Source organism: Anabrus simplex, chromosome 3 (genome assembly GCF_040414725.1).
Source record: "Anabrus simplex isolate iqAnaSimp1 chromosome 3, ASM4041472v1, whole genome shotgun sequence".
Lineage (NCBI taxonomy): Eukaryota > Metazoa > Arthropoda > Insecta > Orthoptera > Tettigoniidae > Anabrus > Anabrus simplex.
In genome coordinates this window covers 501102984-501128055 of record NC_090267.1, presented here as the reverse complement: position 1 = coordinate 501128055, position 25072 = coordinate 501102984, and the positions used below count along the sequence as shown (strand labels likewise).

The following is a 25072-nucleotide window of genomic DNA, read 5'->3' as shown; positions in this document are numbered from 1 at the left end:
AACTTTTCTCATATGCACCTACTCGATAGGAGAATCATTAAGTGAGATAGCATTAATGGACGGTTCTACAGCCTGAGTTGCAGTGGGTATTGCACGCGCAGCAGATTTCTTGTATGTATATAAATAAAATTGTAACGATCGTGTGTCTGTATATCGACTATATTTGGAGACATTTTCGTACAGGTTTTAGCCTGTAACCAATGGAAAGTTTCCAAGATCATTAAATTGTTTACATTTACCTCCAATAAATATCGAAATATGGAGGCAAATTTAATGACGCTTCAAAAATTCGTTTCGAGGTATATCACGGCTAAACACAAAACAGATGGACAATCTCTTGGCAGTTTGGAGTAATCTTGTCGTGCCTCTATCACTAATACGTACGATGTGTCTCTATTTCTCTATTATACTTAAATTGTTCACTTTGACATGTATAATTCATACTTTAAATCACTTATAGGAAAGATGAAATCATCAAACTGTACACGAACATAGGCCCACCCAGTAGCCATACGTGAGCCAAGTTCTATGTTCGTAGCTGTCACATAGGTATTCGAAAAGTAATGCACTGTGAGACAATCTTATCCTAATTTCACCCTATTCAACGTTCCTAACTCAATCCTACCCATGAATAGATGAGATACAAGGAAATATCGTAGGTCAGTAATTTTGTAAACATGCTTATACTTTTGTATGTCGACGTATTCATTGAAGGCGATTTGTGGCGATCTAGCAAGGGTGAGTCTGCTATTATACTTAATACTTTACAAATAGATAGAGAACTTCAGGAGGAGGGCTATTGTAGTCATTCCCCACATCGACTTTGAGTCGAATATCATCCTTCTCCAACAGCTGTGTAACTGACAGTAAACTGACTGACATTAGGAAATTGGGCCTGACATTATAATGTTAACAGAACAAATCAATTTTGACTGGCGGTGGGGAAGGTGCCTCTTATTATAATAAAAATTCCTCAACTGTAATCTCTCTGGAAGTACGGAAGGGGACCAGCCATTGCAACGAAAACACCCCAAATCGATTGTGACTGCGCAGCAGGCAATGGAGAGTGCCATTATATTGAAAACTTCCGAACTCGATTGCGAATGGCTGTAGGTAAGTGAGCGTGCCGTTATTATCACAACTCCACAACTCGCACTATACATTTGGAACAACGTATGGGGACCACCCCTTGCTGTTCCTTGGATAACGCTAAGAGACCTCTAATTTAAACAAATATTATTCACTGCATGAACAGTAATTAACTTCGACATTCGTACACTATGTAGAATATGGTTGCGTCAGGAAGGGCATCAGCCGTAAAATCACGGCCAAATCTACATGTGCGGAACAGTTCGCACCCGAGACCCCAGAAGATATGGGAAAAGAAGAAGATCCGTACACCATGTACAATACGGTAGCGAAGCACGGGTACATTTGGCATCCAGCGACGATCATTTGTTATGTCTGGTATAATCGCCTTAAACTCGTACTTCGCGGGTACGATGGACTGACGAGGGACGTCAACCAAACAGCGCGAATATCACTGGTCCAGTGCATCAGTCTCACTACATTTTGCCTCCTGACGACGGCGTAATTCTGTCAATCAAATTGGCGGGTATATTAGTGAATTCTCCTTGAACTTAGGTTATACAGTCGAACCTCCATTACCGGAATTTTCAGTATCTCAAAGTAATATCAATTTCCAGGTCCTTTATCCTACTCTTCACGTGTTTCTCTATTACTCTGAATTCGGTTACACGAGTTTCTCGATTTCTCGAAGCAAACATTTTCTCCCTTGAAGCAAAAAATACTCTGTGACTCGAATACTGTGCAACATTAATACGGCATTTCTAGTTTGTGAGGAACAGTTCACAACTAAAGAAATGTTAAATCTAATGAAGGTGTTGCAAGTGCGACCTAGTTTTATTATCACTTAGAGCCCAGCTGTATGGCAGCGAGAGTAACATTACTTCTAGGGGTTCTAATAGGCCTGGCCCCTAGATCGTGTCTCTCTAGAGTAACTATTTTGGAGGAAGTTCGTAGTTATCTGTTTCAGGTCTAATAATTATCATTCACATAATTTTTAGCTTTGCAGTCCGTTTGTCTATCGGTTTGGCAGTTTGTCTGTTCGTCTAAGTTCCTAAAAATGAAAACTGCTGGATATATTCCTACCAAACTTGATATTTAGAATTCAGATGTCCTTGGGTAGGTTCCAGGACTAATATTACTTCTCAATCCCTGAAATAAATGAGAGTTTATACGAAGTGATACCGTTATTTTGAACTCCCACAAAATATACATGACAATTCTGAATGGAAGTCTACCTGAGTAAACAGAAATCAACTTCTAAAATATTTTCCTCACGTGCATCATTTCGATGGGAGGATTATTAAGGGGGATATCGTTAAAGAGCTGTTTCGCAGTCTAAGTCCCAGCGGCCTTAACCCTAAAGCGGATGCAATTTGTAATCTACTGATTCAGGATTGCGTCATCAGGTGCATATAACGTCATGTTATCTTTTGGAGTTAGCTTCTATAAAAAAGTTTCCCAATATACTAGAGAAGTAGGGCTATCAATTGACTGTTTATAACGAATGTTTAAGAATACGGCATTTCCCTTATTTTATGTCATCTACGTATTTATTGTACGAGGGTAAAATGCAGATATTATTACGAAAAGAAGAATTTTGTGTGCAAGTATCATGGAAATCTTGGTGCATTTCACTTCAAGGTGGTTTAACATTTCGCGGGCGGCGAAATTTCATGGCTGTAGTCGGCGAAAAAATGAAATATAAACTTCGTGGAAAATTTCTGAAAATGAATTAAAACGATGAAAATATACCCAGATTAACCTCATACCTTGTTAAAGTGTGGAAACCCAAATCTGAAGTGGTCTGAAGAAAAATATATATCGTCTCATCATTTCTTCAATGGAAAAATGGCACAAGGGACACTCCATGATATGATCTGACAATGGTTAACTTTAAGTACACGGCTTTCTCTAAATATATACCAGTTCCATTCCTTGAAATGGAGTCGGGGATGAGGTGAGAAGAATTCGTAATGTACAATAAGCCATACTGTACCTGTGTTGCTGTGACGTAAAGCAATTTGTTAAAAAAATAATTTAAAAAATAAAAGTTGTAAGCAGCTCTATGTCCCGGTTTATTAAACCTCAGTTAACTTCTTCCTTTCCTAACGATTTGCTTTACGTAGCACCGACACAGACAGGTTTTATGGCGACAATGGGACAGGAAAGGCCTAACAGTGGGTAGGAAGTGGCCATGGCCTTAATTAAGGTACTCCCCAGAATTTTCCTGAAAATAGGAAATAGGAAATAGGAAATCACGGACAACAACTCTCAGGAAAGCCGACGGCGGGGAACGAACACAGAGCCGTAGCGCGGATCGGTACACATTAGCCCACTATTATGAAATTTATGTACAGAAAAATACTTTCAGTGATTGTTTGGTTTCATTTTGTGTTTCTTTTCTTTAAAAAGTGAAAAATTTGTCAAAGAATCGTAATGAAAGTTCAACCCACGCTCCGCACAAATAATATAAATAATCATTCTATTGAGCGTGTCTCAGTATCGACGTATGACGGCAACATTAGCCCTTCATCAGTAGTACGAACGGGAATAACAGTCGTAGTTCCTTTCTGTCGCTGTCAGTGTCACTTGTGTGGTTGTTGCTCTCAGATGAGCTGGAAAAAGAATCTTCGACACTTCTTTGTGTGAATCATCCAATGTTGACACTATATCGGTATCAGTAATCTGTATTTGCAATGCCATGTCACCGGAAAATTGCAAAAATACGTAATAAGTACGCGCGCGTAATCTGCGACACGCAACGTTTCCGTTACGCACAACTCTTACTTACAGGAGAAAAGTATTCCAAGGTACTGAGGGAATTTTCCTCATCAGTAGAGTTGAAGGAACAACTTCGGCCGTCTTATATACCTCCGCGGCTAGTAATGTCTCGATATTCGAACGGAACATATATATTGTACCCGGATGATAGGGATCGTAATTTAATCATGATTTGATATCCGAAGGAGAATATGGTATGCATATTGAAATGGAGAGAATCGGGTAGCAATATTTCTGGCCGAAGGAGTGTGGCAACACGAGCTGACAAGGCGACTGTCACAATGGCCAGAGTTCTGCTTCGCGGTAGGGTGCCTATTAATTTACCGACCAGAAGGTAAGGATGTCCCCCAAATGTGCTTCGTACAATAAGAGAAAGGTGAACCAGAAACAATGACATAGGCGCTGCGAAGGTGTATTTCAGTCAGTGAGGAGTTTCCCTGAAGTCACGTGTTCTCGGAACTGGAGAGTGGAAAAGCCAGCGCTTCAGAGCAAATGTCTCTCAAGTTGTCACGGAGGAAAGTTCAAATAAACCACTTGCTCTAGTCCAATCACAAAATTCATTTGGCCAGCCAGGAATACCATCTTGAAAGAGATGAAATGAAATATCAATTATTTCCGAAAGTTATCATGAATCAGATATTGCAATTATATGAATTAAATTAAGGGACTTTTTAGATGTCATGTGCAGAATAAGAAATAATAGGCTGCAAATTTAAAAAAATTGAAGACTGAAATTCCTGGAACTGGGAAATCTCGAATGCTATTGGCCGAAAGATGACCACGTTGTGAGAGACGCTACTGAACCCGCGAAATATTGAAGAGCGATGTCTGCTAATATCTCCGAAATCTGCGATCGTTAGGATATCATATTAAACCAAGTGTATGTTCCAAACGAGGGGATTAATTTGGTACGAATTATAACTTTCTATTCGGACTGCCAGTGCCGATTTGAGAAAACCACCCCCTCCCTCCAAGGCGTGACGTCAGTTAATCCATCAGTAAGGCTCTCCATCAAAAAATACGAGTGAAAGGAACGAACTACACTCTCAATTGTATTCGGAGCTCGGGCAAAGTGACTTGTTATTCTGAGTAAGGTCGTTGTGTCCCAGCCACCCGCTTGTCGAGTAAAGTTTAGATCAAGCCAGATCATGTTACGGTCTGAGCCTACGAATTGTATATTTAAATTCAAGTAACGATGTAACAGTAGCAAAGACTGATAAGAGATAAGCGATCTTCTTCAAAGTAAGTGTGAGAGCAGATATGTTATAACTGTGTGACGAACAGTCAATGGAAGTCGTAGTGAATAATGACAGCAGTCGGTAATTGAGCCTGTACCGTAGGAAACGGAAATAAACCGCCGTCAATATGAACATGACAAGAGTGAGGCTTGATAATAATTCGGACGTGCCGTGTCGGAGATCGTGAAACGCGCCAGGCGATTTAATCGACACTCCGTCGTTTTGTGTCCAGTCCTTTGTGCGGGGAAAGGACGAAGATTAATTAGTGTATATAAATAAAATTGGGTCTTAGGTACCTCAGTATTATTATTATTATTATTATTATTATTATTATTATTATTATTATTATTATTATTATTATTATTATTATTATATGTTAAAGTTAAAATATCAATGTGTCGGTGTTAACGTATTAAAATACCAAATCAGTGTTGTAATGGCGGAACGCCGTGTAATCGAATGTGAATGTGAAATGAAACCAGCCATTATGGAAGAGTAAGACGGATGAGGGCTGAATGGGCCTCTCGTCGGCAATGACGCCCAGGGAAATCAACCAAACATGAGTACTAATATGTAAATTTATTTGGAGATGTTACCGTGATTAGGGAAAAACAGTATTATTTTTGACTTGGTTACTTCATGTAACAAATGGCTCGCTTCCCGAGTCCATTCTAAATTTAGGATAAGCGGACGGAATTAAATTGTAGTAATGTAAATGTCGGGTCAGATAATATTACTTGACGTCACATGCCATGCCAGTGTTTTCCGCTGTGTTAAATTGTTTTTGTAAATTTACGTTGACAAATTTGTAGGGATTGTCAGCAAGTAATAATAATAATAATAATAATCATAATTTATGAAATATCGTATCCAAATGTGAATGGTGATATACATAGGAATTTGAATGGATAATATGTTAAGATAAACGGGAATCGTTAATGACAGAGTAGTTTTTTTTTCTAATTGGACTTAAAATATGGTGATAATTAAAATTTGTGAAATAATAATTATGAGTAATGATACCGGTGATGACAAACCCTACATATTAGTAAACGTGTTGTTTAAATTACGGTTCTAATATATTTTATATAAATGTCAGATATTTGATCTGCAATTATTGACAGAACCACGTAGGCCAAATAATTAGGTATTCATGATTGTCAAATTTAGGCGAATATACAGTCACGCCTTTGCGATTATTTGTGGAGGATGACCTCGGAAGTAAATCACATGTGAAGAAAGACGTTGTAAAGATCATGCAGTAAGGATATAAATACATCGTATTATGTCGTCGATGAGAAATAAATCAGTTGAAAACTCTGATTAATAACTGAATAAAATTATGTTAAGAGATGAAGAGGGATGAATTCCGTATTGGAACACTTATTGTATAATGAAACTGTGTTGAAATATAATGTGATTCGAAGAAACGTGTGAAATTAATGATAAACACAGAGAAATGAGCGTACGAATACGGGCAATGTAAACAGAGTAATATTGAATTTCGTAGAGGAAATGATGCGAACCCGTAGTAGTACGTACGAAATAGATGGACTGCGAACATAGTCATTTGGAATACTACGGACCCATATACTAAAGAGGTTGAGATTCCTTATAAATGATCGTACGGGGTGATGATTAAGAATGACACGTGATGATAATCATGATAATGGTTATACATCTAAATCTGGACCAGGTTAAATAAAGGGACATTGTTAAATATGTTAAAGAGAAGTAGAACTGATTATTTAAAACTAATAATAATAATAATAATAATAATAATAATAATAATAATAATAATAATAATAATAATAATAACGTTAGGACGGAGAAAAATCGTAGTGATCAAAAGTAATAATAATATTTATCGCAATAATAATCAATTTTTGGGATTTTTTAACCATTGAATGCCTGTAAACGCGACCGGTATCTTGAGACGTCTGCGGACATGACCATATCATAACCCAAATAATAATAATAATAATAATAATAATAATAATAATAATAATAATAATAATAATAATAATAATAATAATAATAATATTAATCATAATAATAATAATAATCATAATAATAATAATATCATATGAGTAATGTCATGATAATAATAATAATAATAGTATTAACAGTTGTAATTTGCGTCCGGTAGTAATAATGATAATTGTTACGGGGTTACCCGTGGAATGGAGAGGTGAAAGAAGGTGCGGGCTGGAATGGGTCTATCCACAAAGCTGAGATATGAATTAAAATTGCATTAAAGGTTATATTTTCGAAAGTATCAAAACTTAACAATTTTCACATAAAATTTCAACAAATAACAAGTCAAATCAGGTACAAGACCAGGAAAGCCAAGATTTAGAGACAATTTAACAATCTGTGCCTCAAGCCCTAATTTTTACAATTTCTGAGCTCTCAGCTCACAACCACATATTTACCAAAGGGCAGAAAACCCCTAATAACATGGAGCACTTGCTCGAACCTTTGAATATCAAGCCTCTCTGAGGTACTTTTACCACAAGTAAAAGAACTGACCTGCTCTCAATGCCCTGAGCCTATCAAAGACCACAACACTTACAAAGAAACAGAGGTATCTTGTACCAGACCTACTGGGCCTTAGTAGAAAAATAACAGGTAAAGTTAATGGCCCAAAATACAAAATGAATGGAGGCGAGAATTTGCACTACTACATGAAACTTCTTAAAACCTACGAGGCACTAGGCCGATGAAATAGGGACTATTCCCAAACTATGGAGGTGACTCGTATACAGAATAAATTTAACACATTAAGGAAGAGTAGAAAAACGGTTACGAAAACGTAGTCACCTCAAATCGAAAATGAAGGGGAGCTCGAGAGGGTCAAGTACTCTCTATCCCCGATTTACAGTTAAATATATACGAAGTTTTACAGAATTCTACATGTTTAAGAGATAGGTTACATGGTAAAGGTTTCGGACCTTCCCCGCGGGTAAAACTGCTGAGCTAGCAAGAAATAAAGGTGTTAAGCGGCCATTACCTTATTGAAGACTGCTGCCTGAAGAAAGAGGCGCCTCCCGCCTCCTGATACACGTTCAGACACTAAGTTAACTGTTGATGATGTGGCCGAGAGACAAGAAAATCTGCAGTTTTTATACCCTCGAGGAAAATTCGAGACCTTTCATGAATAAAACAGCCACACCCACAGGCTTTTATTGGCTGGCTAAAAGTTATACATCAAAATTGAAGAAGGACACAAATGTTCAAAAATTAATTACAGAAATAATTGATTGGCTAACTTTAAAACTGGCGGAAAGAAAAGATTAATATTGCCAACCCACAAATGAAAGAACGAAATTTATTTATAGGAAAACTTATGAGTACAAAATATCTTCAAAAAAAGTTCCTTCACTTCGCACCAGGGTGCATGATCATAGTTATTTAGTAGAGACATCTATAAGAGAATGTCCACACTTCTTGATCAATGGAAAACAAAACAAGTTGAACTCCACACAGTATTGACAACTTCGTAATCACAAAATTTACTCTAGTGACATCTTCTGAGAAGCTAATGAGTTGATCCAGTTTTTAAAGTTCAGAGTTTCTCCTGTAGAGGAGTACTTTAAGGCGTAAAATTCAAATGTGCAGCGTTGAGGTGTGCCAGCCGGCACAATAATAATCATGCCATCGTGGATAATAATAATAATAATAATAATAATAATAATAATAATAATAATAATAATAATAATAATAATAATAATAATAATAATAATAACTGACCGGAGCAAGTTAAAGTTATGCGGATGCCATTCGTGCGATTACGCTAAATTGACGCAAATAATCATATTATGGATCAATAATAATTCTAATAATAAATTAAATTATTAACGACGATATCCCTCAGCTTAAGAATTTGAACAAAGATAATAATTGTATGTTGACCCGTAACAAGACGACTTGCTGTGCGTCAAGATACTGTAAGTCCCGGTTTGTTTATTTTGCTTGAGGGTTGAGAGGGGAGGGTCGTCCGGTATTTCCCGTTACACCTACTCATACGAGGCGGTCGATCCTGGCAATAATTGAAGGGCTTCGTGGAATATAGTCATAAGCCACAGTAACATATTTCTGAGTAAATGAAAAATTAAAGTTCAGCTCAAATCTGTAAATCATCCACTACATTTGTAATAACTTTCCTCTTATAAATGAACACCTGTATGTGTTATAAAACATATGGGAGACAGTGGAACAACACTTTGCCCTACTATATGCTTTAAGAGCATTTTCAATGAATGAGATAACTAACATGGGCTTATGACTTTATTTCCCGGAAAGAAATTTAAATACTGAGGGCGAATACATTTTTATTTATCAATAAAAGCACAATATTAGAGAATGTATAAGCCTACACGTATTTATAAATACATAATATTTGAGAATGAACACACTTAATTAAAGAAAACGCAGTATTTAGAATGAATACACATACTTTAAGAAAAAACAATCTGTATCTCAAGGGAATTCTTCCACATCATTATCTTCAACGTTACTTCCTGTAAGGGACAAGAAGAAGTGTTGATTGGCTACGGGAATGAATGTCATGAGAGACATGACATCAGTCAATTTCTTGTGGTTGACAGGAAGTTCAATTCTGTTTTTTACTCTGAGCTGAAATGGATCATGTTCCACAAGTCTTCCTGTCTTCTTGGTGCGAATATTTGCATACTGAACTGGTCCTAATATAGTATAACAGTGCTTAACACCTAGCTGAAAAGGGTCCTTGAAATTCAATTGAAATTGTGTAGCTTCACTGAAGTGAACTGAATCTCCAGTTGTGAATTTAGTGAGTATTGATAGCAATGACTTGAGATCATCTAAAGTTTTGAAGTCATCCCTTTTCATCTTTGTCACAATGAAGTTTTTTGGACTTGCTGACTTCCCAACATTCACCCATTCATCTGGGGTATATACTATTGGAAGTCTGTTTCTAGCAAATAGATCAATGCGACCAAAATCGCGATTACAAGGGAGACTAGCGTGACCCACCACAGGATAGGAATGCTGCACAATTTCAAACCTCTTGGTTGCCACAAGAGATTTTTCCAAAGCAATTAGAGCCCAATTGTTTGCCTGTCCCTTGCAGTTATTATATGGAGTTCCTCAGCATGTGGTTTGGCTATTTATAGATACTTTATCAAGCAGCTACCAACTTCATCAGATCCTCATCCTCGTTCGTTTTCACTACACAGAAACATTTAACCTTTATTTGTTCCACAGTCATGTATTCCATAGTTGTACGGCCACAGTTTACGCTTATAAAATGCTGGTCCTGCTGTCAGTTTAGGGGTGGGCAATGTTTGCTGCATGTCCATTGCTATCACATGGTATTGTTGGGGATTCCCTTTAGCAAAAGCTGTTGAAGATGAAATCATATTTTGCCCGCTCTCTGCCCTTCTAAGATGTAATTCATATTGAAGTTTGTCTTCAGGCAGCTCCGAATTGCTCACAGTAATTTGAAATGAGTAACACTTTGGACATGTATCAGATTTTGGAATTTTGAATCCTATATTATACTCAGTGACAAAAATTTCCCTGAATTTACTTTCAGACACAGCGGTGAGCTGGTATTCCTGGCAATAGTTAGAATATTTATCGCGGAACAAAGACGAAATCGTTAAATCACAATCTAAGTATAGTAAACTTTATTGGGGTTCTGTTGTCTACTGTAATGACTTCTGTATTTCGGTATAGCATCAATAAATTTCCGAACACCTTGCACAGCTTCCTCTGAAAATTTATGAGCGTGGTTCATGTGCTTACCTGAAAGGAAAAATAAAGCCCACGAGCAATTATGTATTTTAGTCACAAATAACAGTTATGTAGTGATATTCAGATCACTAGCATTAGGATTGTAGAGAACTGAAATTATTCCTAGAAACAGCCTGCAAATTTCTCACTTGTCTAGAATGATTTTATAATCCATGAACATTCAAAAATGCCTCCTTGCAGATAGAAAATTGAACATCATGTACATTCACATGATATGAGAAAGTCACTGCCCTGGATGAGGTTTTATTCTTTGTCTTTTTCGGATAGCTGAAAATAGAAATAAAAGGTATTATTCTTATTAATTATTTAATGTGCCAACAATACATGAAAGCTAACATGCACTTATTTAAGTAAATGCCCATTTATGGAATAAACCAATTAGATTTAAATATCCATTTATTCAAGAAATATATGGTCCAATTTTATTAGAAACTAGCAGAAGTACCCGTTCTTCGTACGGGTTATCAGAAACTGGCTTTAGTTACTCATATTTATATTACTGGTGTATTTACTTAAGTACGTAGAAATTATTTGTCATGTTTGGAATTCTTCCACTTTTCTTCATGGGGGCCTCTAAATATTAGATCCTAATTAGCGTTGACCTCTAAGATCTATTGCTACCATGTTTTTCCTTCATTCCAACTTAGATATATCTGCTCTCTTCACAAAGCTGCAGGTTTAGTGTAAGTATAATTTCGCCAGATAGTACCACAAATATAAATATTATTGAATGTATTTGTTTGATCCGACATTTTGTAACTATTACAAATGATAAATTCAGATCAGTAGTGATTGATTGATTGATTGATTGATTGATTGATTGATTGATTGATTGATTGATTGATTGATTGATTGATTGATTGATTGATTGATTGATTGATTGATTGATTGATTGATTGATTGATTGATTGATTGATTGATTGATTGATTGATTGATTGATTGATTGATTGATTGATTGATTGATTGATTGATTGATTGATTGATTGATTGATTGATTGATTGATTGATTGATAAAGGAAATACGCGATGCATAAAAGAAACTACTATAATTATCGGGGATTATAATTCTATGGGCTTGTCACTCATGACGCACATCATATAATGAAACTGAGAATAAATGTTGAGAAATTTTTTCAAGTCATGTACAGTATATAGGTTTTATGGTTACAGTGATCGTAAATGTGGACCAAAATATCGGCACTAATAACATCAGTGATACTACTACTCCATGATTTGATAGAAAATAGTTTAAACTATAGGTAACAGACTCCGCAAAATGCTGAAACCTAAGCCAGTACGTAAAAACGGAGGCCCGTCGGCAAACGCTGGTCGCTGTACTACGGAGATCTCCAGGGCTATTATTTTTATACTTCACTCCCTTTCAATCCCCGCCCAAAGGAGTGCTATGAGCGTCTTACACAATAGATTATTTTTTCCAGATAGTAAGTCATATGTATATCAATTTTGGTTGGCAGCTATACCCAAATGTACATGCATAATCTCGCTGCTGTAGAATCCTGGAACTGATGTTGCCATGGTTACGGCCGTTCGTTTCTTTATCCGATTCCTAGAGCAGGAGTAGTGTGGTTTGTGGTTCCAATGTCTCCATAATGGTTGGTTTTAGGGCCTTAAAACATGGTTTTCGAACCCGAAGGATTTACCGAGTTTTGTTCTTTGCGTCAAGGGGCTTAAGATGAGCTTTGTCTCGTCCTTGTACGACAAATTCGATTTCGCCTATATTAGCCTATTATTTTAATATGTTTATATCTCCCCCCGTCGCCCCCTCAAATTGTTTTGAAAATAAAATACAGAAAAATCGGTTCAGTAGTGTTTGAGTCTCTCCGTTACAAACAAATATACAAAATTTTCCTCTTTATAATATTAGTATAGAAGTATAAATTACATCCCTACACATACGGTTACCTTCAGGAAGGGCATCCAGCCGTAAAACAGGGTTTAATCCTCATGTGCGACACAGTTCGCACCCGCATCCTCACAGGTGTGGGTAAAGCGATATAAGAAGAAGAAACTTTTTTTAAAAAAATTCACCCGCTTTTTTATTCTTTTCACCCCCTTAAGTGGATTTTCCAAACAGATTGTGTCCATTTTTAAAGAAGATTCCAAGTACAAATTTCAAATTTTGAGATATATGTGTCCTCATATAAATAATTCAATTCCTTCCTCACTTTCTTTCACCCCCCCCCCCTCCTTAAGTGGATTTTCTGAAAACGAACATTTGTGTTCTTTTATTTTTAAAGAGGATTCCAAATATCAATTTTCATGCCTGTAACATGTTAAGTTTTTGTGATTTTTCGCTGCTGTAGAATCCTGGAGCAGACGTTGCCATGGTTACGGCAGTTCATTACTTTATCCGTTTCCTAGAACAGGGGTAGAGTGGTGCCAATATCTCCGTAACGGTTGGTTTTAGGGCCTTAAAACATGGTTTTCGGGCCCGTAGAGCTTACCGAGTTTTGTTCTTTGCGTCAAGAGTATTAAATTGAGCTTTGTCTCGTCCTTATACGACAAATTCGTTATTTTGCCGATATTACCCTATTATTTTTATATCTCCCCTGTGCCCCCCACTTCGAATTGTTTTGAAGATAAAATACACCCCATGTTACTCACTCGCAATGTAGCTTTCTATAGGTGAAGACATTTTTAAAATCGGTTCAGTAGTTTTTGAGTCTATTCGTTACAAACAAACAAATTTTTCCTCTTTATAATATTAGTATAGTCAGGTTCTTCTGTATTAAAACACTCTGTGTAATAAAGGAAAACAAATCTTCGCTTTTTGGCATCATTTTTATGTTTACCGCTAAATATGCGTTCTGGGTATCGAAATTCCCCAAGTCCCAGAAAGAGTGAAAAATATTCTCTCCCTCTCCAGCAATTTCAGTGAAGCATCTATCGAAACAGCTGAAAGGAGGTCCCAATGAAGCTGCATCAATGGTTTTATTTGTTCTAATGGACACATGCTGACGACCAGCATTACGTCTTCGTTTGGCCTTCACCACTTTCCATTGGTTACTATTACGCCTCCTTTTCCTTGATGGGTTTTGTTTTCTTGGTGATTCCTCAGGCATTCTACTAACTTCAAGCTGTAAAATTAGGAGTAACAAATTCAGACAATTTCAGATTATTATTATTATTATTATTAAGCGTATGGAATTTACAGAATGGACAAGTATATACAATATTATACAAAAAAACCTCCAAAGAATACATAGTAAGTAGGGAACAATTACACATGGATATCTAAATTGTTTATCCACTGCACTAGAGATCTGCAACATCTCTGTGGATAGGTAGAGTTGGATTGGACATGACCTCATAATATTCTTGAACAAGGGCTCTTGAATGTCGCAGGCTTGGTGGAGCAATGTGGGACAGGACTGGCAGCCAGTGCGTTGCAATAGGCTTCAGATTACCAGAGATGATACGCATGGTGGTGTTATGTTGTACATCGACTTTCTTCACGTGGCAACTGTTAAGCCATACTGAAGAGCAGTATTCAGCTGCAGAATACACAAGGCCAAGCCCAGTGCGTCGTAATGTGTCCGCTGAAGCACCCCATGAAGTTCCACACAATTTAAACAGAATATTATTACGTGATCTCAACTTAGATCTGAGGTTTTCAAGATGCTTTCTATAAGATATGGTTCGGTCAAGCGTTACCACGAGGTATTTTGAATTAGGATTGTGCTTTAGCACTGAGCCATTGAAGCATATTTGGAGTTTTGTATTAGCCAACTTGTTGTGGAGATGGAAGCAAGCAGATTCTGTCTTATTCATGGTGGGTTGTAGTCTCCAGTTTCGGAAGTAACAGCTAAGTGTATTCAGGTCAGACGTCAGGATGGCTCGGCATGGCTCAGATCTGGATGTTGAATGGTAATGGCTAAGTCGTCTGCATAAGAAAATTTTAATGATTTTGTCTCAGGGATATCCGATATGTAGAGAGTGAATAGAAGAGGTGCCAATATTGATCCCTGGGGAAGACCATTTTTTAGTTTCCTAAGACGACTAATGTCATCATACATGACGACACGGAAGAGCCTTTCGGTTAGCATATTGTTGATCAGTGTGGTTACAGTTTTGCAAGGGATAACTCGTTGCAGCTTCAATATCAACCCTTGCCTCCACACAGTATCATACGCAGCATTTAGATCTACAAAGACTACAGTTGTTATAGTACCCCTTTGAAAACCAGCTTCAATGTGAATTGTTAGTGCTAGCACCTGGTCAACACAGCTTCGGTTCTGCCTGAATTAAGCTTGCTCTTCTGGGATCGTTTCATTAATGGCCGAACTAATTCTATTGTACACAAGTCTCTCAAGGAGTTTATAGCAAACACTCAGCAATGCTATTGGACGGTAGCTATCGACTTTGTCTTCCGGTTTACCGGGTTTCAGAATTGCAATGATCTTGCTTACCCGGAATTCATATGGCAGATGTCCAGACGATAATATATTAGAGTAGAATTTAGCCAACCAAAGCCTTGTGTTTGGACCACTATGTATCAGAAACTCAGGAAATATCCCATCAAAGCCAGCAGCTTTACCTGGTTTGAGGCTTTTAATAGCAGTATCTACTTCCAGATGTGAAAATGGTTCCGAGTATATAGAGTTATCCTGCAACTTGCTTTTCTGTTGTTTGAGCAACTTCTTTACTTGGACCGTATGTTTCTTATCAGAGGGCGCTCGTGACATATTAACAATATGTTCAGCTACTAGGTTGGGGGTGATGCATCCATTTCTCTTGTGGCAGGTTTTGTTTCCGGTAAGTTTCTTGAGAAGACTCCAGGCTTTTCTGCTGGACTGTTTGAAGTCCATAGTCTCAACCGTATTGTTCCACTTCTGCTGTCGAGATTCTTCTAAACTCTGTAACAGAGCACTTGCTATTTCAGGATCTCCACCCTGTAAATACTCCTCATAGAGTGTCTCACAAGTTTCATTCCATCCAGATGAACATAGTTATAAGCCACACCAATAGATATTTAATTGCTAATTGCTTTCACATGACACAATATGTAAATATTATTGTTAATATTAATAGTTCTACTAAATATTTATTCTATAGTTATCAAATCTAACGCTATTTGTTCATACATTTCCATAAGATACGAGTTATTTGTAAAGTAAGTAGAATGAGAAAATACAGTCACAAGCCACAACTTAGAGGTTATCCATGATAAAATATGCCTATACTCTTACCAAGTTGTCACTGGAGCTGGAACTGTTGCTTAATGGGGGCCAATAATCATCACCATCTGTATCAAGAGGATCTGACTCTTCACTTTCAGCTTCATTATTCTGAAAAGTCTTCAGAGCAAGTGAGAAATCTTCATTCACTCTTGATTTCTATGCCATTTTGGTGTGGCGTATAACTCTGTTAGTTCTGAAATTGTCACTAGATGGCAAAGTAAAGACCTTCCACCTATCATATGCTGCCATCTTTTATAAATACAAGAAACTTTTAGTGTGACATTAAATGGGGAAATTTAAAGAATACGATGGCATGAACATCTCAAAAACAACAAAATGGTGGCTTATGACTATATTCCACCGAGCCCTTCATATTGGATCATGAGTCAATATTTTTTAGTGTCGAGTTCAAGTTGGCATGGCATCAGCTGGATCAATTATAGGGTCCTTTCGTGAAATCCACCTTCCCTAATCATCGTAGCTTACTCAATCCGATACGCCGACATCGGGAAATGTATATATTTGTCGGAGGTACTCTATCTAAATTGGATCGGGAAGCCGACAATAAAGTTGATTTATTCTCGGGCCCCCGGGGTAAAGAAGGGTCGTCCCTGTGGACCACCTGGTCGTACGAACGCTGATTCGATCCCAACGGGATCAAGTGGTGAAACATACCGCGAATTTGTGTTTCTTTTTTCAGGATGGACATTATAAATGTGTTGTCGCCACTTGCGGTGAAGTCAGAAATCTTACAATTTAATGTGTTGTTAAATTAATGTCGTGATAAATTTTATCTAAATTCAGGGCTCCTTATGACATTTATTTTCAAAGGAAACCATTCTCATAATCTTTTTATTGTAGTTGAAAATTTTGAGTGTTACTTCCTAGTCCTATCATGGAGTTCTTAAATTCATGTTTACAATTGAGCATTCCCCAGTTTGATTTTTGTATGCCCCGTTCATCCCTGTGTTTACTGGTGCCTCTATATTTCTGTTGAGATTTTGATGACTTTAAAAATAAGCCGATACCCCTGAGATTAATGCTAGCCTGGGACTCAGAGGGTGAGCAGGTGCAATATATATCTATATTTTTATATATTTATATACGTTTCCGCCCGTGAAGAGTTAACGCTATGAACTAAAGAGCCATTTTACTCTTTTGGACTGAACGGATAATAAGTGAGTATGGTGACATCAACAGCGCTAGAATTCCACAGCCACGAAAGTGGGTCAGGTGACAGCACCAAGGAAGCGCGAGACGGTCGCTAGGCGACAAGAACATGACAAATAACTTTACTTCCGTGCTAGTGGTGGTGATTATTGTTTTAAGAGGAAGTACAACTAGGCAACCATCCTCTATATAACACTAATCAGAGTAAAAATGGAATGGATCCGACACTTCGAAAAATGAAGATATCGGCGAAATAATGACAAGAGCCACGGGGGGCATGAAAATGAAAGACTCCGTAGGCTTCGAGTGCTCTAATACCGTCGCGATCGGAAAAGAACAAGAGTTCACCAAGGGAGCTCGGATAGGATAGATGAAAGTGAAATGCCTGGCACAAGTAAGTGGAAAAAACACCAGGATTCAGCTAAGGGCCCCGTGGGCGCCTACCCACGCTCCTCTGGGGCCTCTTTTACTCGCCTCTTACGACAGGCAGATGTTACCGCCCTCACCCAGACGGGGATTCTTCCGTGCTAAGAGTGACGGCGAGATTCACCGCACGTTCCTGTACTCTGAATAAGAAAGCCTGTCACATATTAATGTGTGTCGTTGTAAGTAAACGATCATATCATCAGCGATGTGTTTCATGTGTCTTCAGCCCCAGCGCCTCCCCGGTGGTGAGAGCAACAACAATATGTAACCGAGAAGCATGACTTCGGAGCTGGAACTCCAGTCTGCATATCTGTCTCCCGTCGACACATCACTTCCCGTTACACAACCCAGGTCTATGCTTAGAACGTGTATTAAGTGTTGATTTGTCGCTCCAACTGTACTCGAGTTGTGAAGTGTTACTTCGGGTTATAATTCTCAAAATGCCTCCACATGTGTACGCTGTAAACGAAAAGGAGTTTATATACGATGATTATGTGAAAACAGAGCCTTGCAGGGAAGTCATTAGGCACAACTTCCAGGTGTACGCCCTCCTCGATGAGGGACAGTGCCCAAACTCGTAAACAGAGAGAGAGGAGCTGGTTCTTTACTTGATAACACGCGAAGTGTTAAAAAACGTGCACTTAGGGAGCAAAACAGCAAATGAAATCGCAGGAAGATTAGAACATACGCCTACAAAATCCCGAAGAAGACTTGGACTAGAGAGCTCAGCATGGCGCGCTACGAAAATGTTAAAATCCGAAGAGAAGACGAACTAATGCGTGTTAATCGGACGATGCCAGACCTGTGTTGATGCGGGAGGAGAACATTCCCTGCATCTCCTGTCATAAAGTACGAGCTTCTTTTATTTATTAATCCTTTTCTTCATTTTAATTGTTATCTCATGTTATGCACGGATAAAGTGGCCGAAATACTGTCTTTGTTGCTATGCCGCGGAGCGTGGAGTGATGAGTAGAGATGGCAAACGAACATCGATATATCGGAAATATCGATATTTTGAGATGGAAATTTCAATATATATCGACAACGATATTTTGAGTTCCCATATATTGCCGATTTCGATATTTTGTACCCAATATATCGATATTTCTTTGTAATACTTTTGGCCCCGATTTGATTATTTTTCAGACCCTTTCAATATTTGCATGCTACAGTTACGTAATTTGAATTTTCATTTGTCAATTCACTTCGGTAAATAAAGTGGCAATGTCACAACTCATTCGTGGTACACAACTTGTATGCATAGCTTTACACGTTAGCTGGGCAATACTTGAGCACTATAGCTACCTGTGTCCCAGCAGAGAGACTGTTTTCAAACACTATCACAGAAAAGAGAAACCGATTAAATGGCAAACTGTTATCAAAGTTGCTTTTCTAAATGGCTTACCTAAGAGATATTGGAAATTATCCTAAGATCATCATCATGTTTTTTCACGAACAACTGGAATTGCAGTGCTGAGGAAGAAGTTGGGAAGAACATTATTTATTATTTTATAGAGCTCGGATAATTATCACTTGTACTTCGTGCACAAATTATACGTCTGTAGTTTTTTCATATGATTTTTCGGTGTAAGTTATTAGATCGTTACTAGACACCTTGCATGTACTGTTTTTCTATGTATCATAACATCTTTCGGCTGTACATGATTTTATAATGTGTCATTGTAGTGAAAAAGTCATGTTACTTGGTGATTGTTTTAAGTTTCTTTTCTGACCTCTGTCGAGACTTATTAAACCTAATGAATCCTTTAAAAATTGTGTTAAATGTAAAACTAGACTTAAAATAATGGATACTAGCACCAATATTTTTAAAAAGGGATATATTGGCGATATATCGATATTTTGAAGACCGATATTTCAATGACATCGCGTTCATGAAACGGCAATATGTCGTAATCCTCAATTTAAGCGAAATTAACATTTTGGCATTTTCAGGCTTGTGAGTTATGTTTACACCTTCAGTAGAAATGTAATATCCTTCCGATAAATATTTCTACTTTATTTTCATTGAAAACAAAATGTTGTATCACCGGTGATGTTTTCAATGCCGTATTCCACGCTGTTGGGGTAACGATATTTTGCTTTCAGCATTATCTTATCCGTAGCCGCAATGGCATAATGTTATACCCCACAGATGTGAGGGTTACGAAAAATTGCAGGTAGCCGTTTTGTTTGTTTACATGGATATTTTGTAGTAAGCCTCTCGTTGTGATCACGTGTGAAACCACTTAAATCGTAATACTGATTGTGCACCTATATCACTTCATGAAAACTTTAGGCCTGCGAATCAGGCACAGTGTAATATGCTTGAAGATCCTGAGAACGTACTGGTTTGTTCGCCTATTACAAATGACGGTTTGGCTAGTAGCAGTAATACAACATCATATCCAGAAGGTCATGTTTATGTTCTGGAAGCAGATGATAGGGAGATGCTGAATTAAATTCAGATGAGTGTCATTCCAGTACTTGATTCCTCTAACGAAATGAATGAAGTGATTGTTACTCTTCCAGAACAAATAACTGCAATAATTCCAGCATTACTGCACATTCCGCTTTACCTGCTGATATTGCAGGGGCACTCATGGAATTGGAAGAACTTAGCAAAAAACAAAATTCTGCTACATACACCAACATTTCTGTCATAGCAGATAACCCAGATGTTTTAATTAGATATGCCTTTTGATACAGAATTTCATCATTCCCCACGTGATACTTCTTTAAAGCAAAGAAAGGTGCTGGAGCAAAAATGTAAATAAAAGGCTGCGTATGGAACGGAAGAGATACATAGGTTATAGGATTAAACAGAATAATGTTGAACAGGACCAATCCAGAAATGAAAGGGTGTTAGGCGATAGATGCAACTCTGAATCATGTAGGAAATGTGCAGAACGAAAGTGTGATGATATTTTTGACGAGGAGCGAAATTATATATTTCAAGAATTTTGGTCAATAATGTCATGGGAGCAGTGAAAGTTATTTGTTGCAATGTTAAGATATTAGTACCAAAGCGGCGATACACATCTGAAGAAGAATCTCGGAGAGGTGTTACCTTCCTTTACTACATGAAATTAAAGAATGATAATCAGGAACTCTTCTGCAAGAAGATGTTCTTTTCTACGTTGCGGTTAGGAGAACTTTCTGTGACAGATTGGGTGAATATAAGTTCAGCAAGAATGTATGCTTCAAATGATGTCTCCGTGAAGAACAGGAAGAGTGACAGACCTACAGCTCATAAAGAGCATCTGGAGCATTTAAATAAATTCTTGACTGATTTGCCGAGACTTCCTTCGTATTACAATAGGAGTAATACATCGAAATTATTTCTCAAACAGAGTATAGATTCCTTTGCCCAGCTATATGATTTGTACTGTGAGAAAATGCAACATGATAATGGAACTCCAGTAAGAAGAACTAAATATTCATCCGTCTACTGGAAGAGGACCACTGTGACGTGTGTGCTGAACATGAGGCAGGTAATTTTTCTGAAGAAGAGTGGGTCCAGCATAAAATTAGAAGAGATAGAGCTTGGAAAGAAAAGAAATGTGATAAAACTCTTGCTGCACAGAAACGATGCACTGTACCATGGACTTAATGGCAGTGAAGGTTGCACCATATATCCAGGCTATAAATCCGAATTAACTTACCATATCTTCACAGTTTTCAAACAACTACACATCACTTTGCGTGCAATTGATTCAAAGAAATCAATACCGATTTGTCAGCATCAACGTTTGCACCTATGATTATTGATTAATTATAAGCTATACATTTCATTTTTGTTTCGTATTAAAGTGCAATTATAAGAAATGAATTGGCAAGAGGGGCAAGTAAATAATATTACTTGGGTGCACAGCACAATGCAACGAAATCTGAAGAAAAGACCAGTCCATCTACCCAGCAATTACATTACCATCACGCAAGGAGCAAGAAAGAAACCATTCCCTTATGAGCCAAATGGATAATCTTTGATACGTTCACTGATTATTCACAGAAGCCTCTGCACAGGTAAACAAAAATAGCATTAGAAAATTTAATCAATGTGATTGTACGGATTGAACACTTACCAATAAATATCTAATGTTGCCATTTTTTGAATTTTTAACAGGTTTCTTAATATAAGGTCTGGGCAGAGAAAGGTAACATACATCAGATGTCTCAAGCATAGTCCAAATGGAGATATTGAGTACAAAGTTAATTTTGACGAAGACTGGCAACTACTACCCCAACGGCATAAAGAAGTGAAAACGCCTTTACTTCAACACCAAACCACGGAAAATGTTTTCCCAGAAGTATTATCACCTGCAGCAGTTGAAATCACTTATTAAAAAACACTGCCATGCCTTCTACAATTCAATCGCTCATATTGAAATGTAGTGATTGACTTAAGAGTACTGGTACAAAAGATTGCTAATATTTTCGTAATGTATACGTATGTTTCTCTTGGTATCATACAAATGTTTTAAAATGTTTCTGCCCATGACGTGTAGAGAACACTCTTAGAATGAACACTTTCCTTAAGCAGCAGTGGGAAGTTATCTGTAATTCCTGAAGTTGTAAGTATAGGGCCTATTTTTACTTTGTTATTTTGCACGACTTTTATTATTTACCCACTTTATTTTTGCAGTATGTGTTTAGAATATTCTATTATTATTCCTTCTTAGCTCTTATTTTTTGTATCAAAACAGTAAATCTCTAGGAAAGTACTACATGCAAAACGTCGTAACGCACGTTCTGTACAAATTGTTTGATTCAAAATGACATAACTCACGTAAATTTTAGAAAAATGATAACATTCCTTTTGGGCATTGTAGCATTTACACTAGACACGAGTGAATCAATATAACTTTATCACAATATATTTATGATGTGCTATTGAAATCCTGTAAAATTGAGCTATTGTGGGTTACGACGTATTGCGGTTTCATGACGATCGATATTTTGATACCGATGTATCGAAAAACCGATATATCGATATTTTGAAAAGTTTTGCCATCACTAGATTCAGATAAGCTGCCTATCGACAAATGATGAGACAAAATTATTGTTTTGACGGAGAAAACGCATTACCATTTTCTGTGCTAACAGAAAAAAATGATAATTTTTATATAAATCTCATAGCAAAACTTTTGTCCGCGCTAGAGTGCATTTGTTACTCGCATTCCGACCAGTAAATATAGGCTACTTATTAATGGTTCAAGTTATGTTCAGTACAGTAATGCGTTTGGTTAAATTCATGAAAACCTGGAAGGGGATGAACCGCTCTCGCCGTGCAGTGGTGCCGCGCTTAAACTCAAAGAGTGACGACAACAGACCGGAATTCTGACATTTATTTCGGCTGAAAAAGGCAGTAAATTAATGAAACTAGGCATTTAAAATGAGGAAAATGGGACCAAAAATGATTTAATGCAAGCTAATTCATAGCTGCATCACATTTTAGTACTTAATCTTACATATTATGAGATTTAATTTCCACCGAACGCGATACTCTTATCTGTGGGGAAGTGTCGGCCTCCGGATCCCAAGATAGCGGGTTCAAACCCGGCAGAGGTAGTCGGATTTTTGAAGGGCAGAAAAAAGTCCATTCGATACTCCATGTCGTACGATATCGGCATGTAAAAGATCTCTGGTGATACATTTGGTATTTACTCGACAAAATTAATTAAATCTCAGCCATAGACGCCCAAGAGAGATCCGGTTTACTCTGTCTGCCATCTAGTGGGCCTAGAGTAAAACGGAACGTCGAAATTGACGAGCAGACAGCCAGATTGCGTCAAATCGAAATGTCTGCACACGGTAGCTGAGGCCATTCGATTCTTCTTCTTCTTCTTCTTCTTCTTCTTCTTCTTCTTATTATTATTATTCATGTCTAGCCATATTTGAGTAATGTGTAGGAAGACACTGACTGGTGCTCGGCGCTCGCGACAAGCAAGGAGTTGCATGAAAGATACTTCTATCTTCATTTTCAAACCAATATTGAAACTTTAAATGATGTCGAGTTAAAAATCGGCTGAACATTTTTTATGTAATGGAAGATCGTGCTCCACTTAGACGTTATTTAGGTAGACGTTGTCTTAGGTTTAAAACTAGTCATCGTTTCTGCAATCGGCCCAGTGTGTTAATACGCATGATAAATCAATTAGAAAAGTTTTAATAAAACCGTTTAAAAACCAAAAACTTGAATAAACACACTTAAATACACATTCTTCTTCCATCTTTCACTGCAAACCCTTTGCAGTACATTGCAACAGTCTTCCCCAAGTGTTGGAGTTTGTTAAAACTGGCTTCAATGTGAAGAATAATATCTATATCTACGGATGTGACAGGCCAGTACCTGACTTCGGGAGCGAGTGTAGGTGTTGAAAATTCTGGTAGATCCACATTATATATTTGTTTATAGCTATCATGATATCTTTGTCCGGATTTGCTTTAAGTGCATCACGGTATTTTGTTTGCAGACATAGCCCAAGGTTTCCTAGTAATCCCTCTAATTCACGTTTCACGTTTTCCTTAATACCCAGCGAATCACCAAGACGCAATCCACGTGTTCCTAGATTCATGACTGATTCTGGTATGATTTGAGAGTATGTTTGATAAGTGCCTCATCCCTTTGAAACGCTTCATTTCCAAAAGGGTTCACCACATTGATTGCACTATATTTCTAGAACACGTTAAAATATTCGTAATAGAAGTAGAAAACTTGCACAAAAATCCGAAATTTGTAATGTATGCACTAATGTCAAATATAACCTAATATGAATACATGAGGTAGTGGAGCCCATATTTCGTCCCCTTAGTAGATTACGATTTGTAGACATTCAGGAATATTATGGACAAGGCTGGAAACTGGTATTATATTACTGCATATATTCTCCACTCGCGAGCAGTTTAGAATGAAACGTAAGATAGTCAATATTTGACATAAACATTAACATTAAAAAACTAAACTATAAAAATGTGTTCGTAATTTCGTCCCGCACCAAATTTATGAAAAGTACAGTTAATTTGTTTTCTTTCTAGACTTACCAAACATTTTCCCTATAATGAACTACTTGAAGGAAATTTATGAAAAATATTTTTCTTGGTACTCTTTTTAACATAGTTTTTCAGCGTTGGTCGTGGTATTTTAACCGTTATTCTTGAAAGTGTGTAACCCATTACATCGTCCTTCGCTGCCTTAATACCCATTTTCATAGCCTACCTGGACCACTGTTTGCGTTTTCCCTCCTAAAAATAATAATCTTCATAAATAAGAAGTAAAATGAAGTGGAGGCGAAATTAGGAACATTCACTGATTTATTATAATAGTAGCTACAGTAACTCATGCAAACCACATCACTATAGCTATTACA

General features: G+C 37.3%; 1 protein-coding gene and 1 pseudogene across 1 annotated transcript in view; one reads left to right on the top strand and one right to left on the bottom strand.

The window, feature by feature from the left end:
- Nucleotides 1-25072, top strand: part of LOC136867479 (uncharacterized) — a 1202473-nt gene that overhangs the window by 39388 nt on the left and 1138013 nt on the right. The gene's annotated exons all lie outside the window — the stretch shown is intronic.
- On the bottom strand, nt 10334-15614 carry LOC136865910 (uncharacterized; annotated as a pseudogene).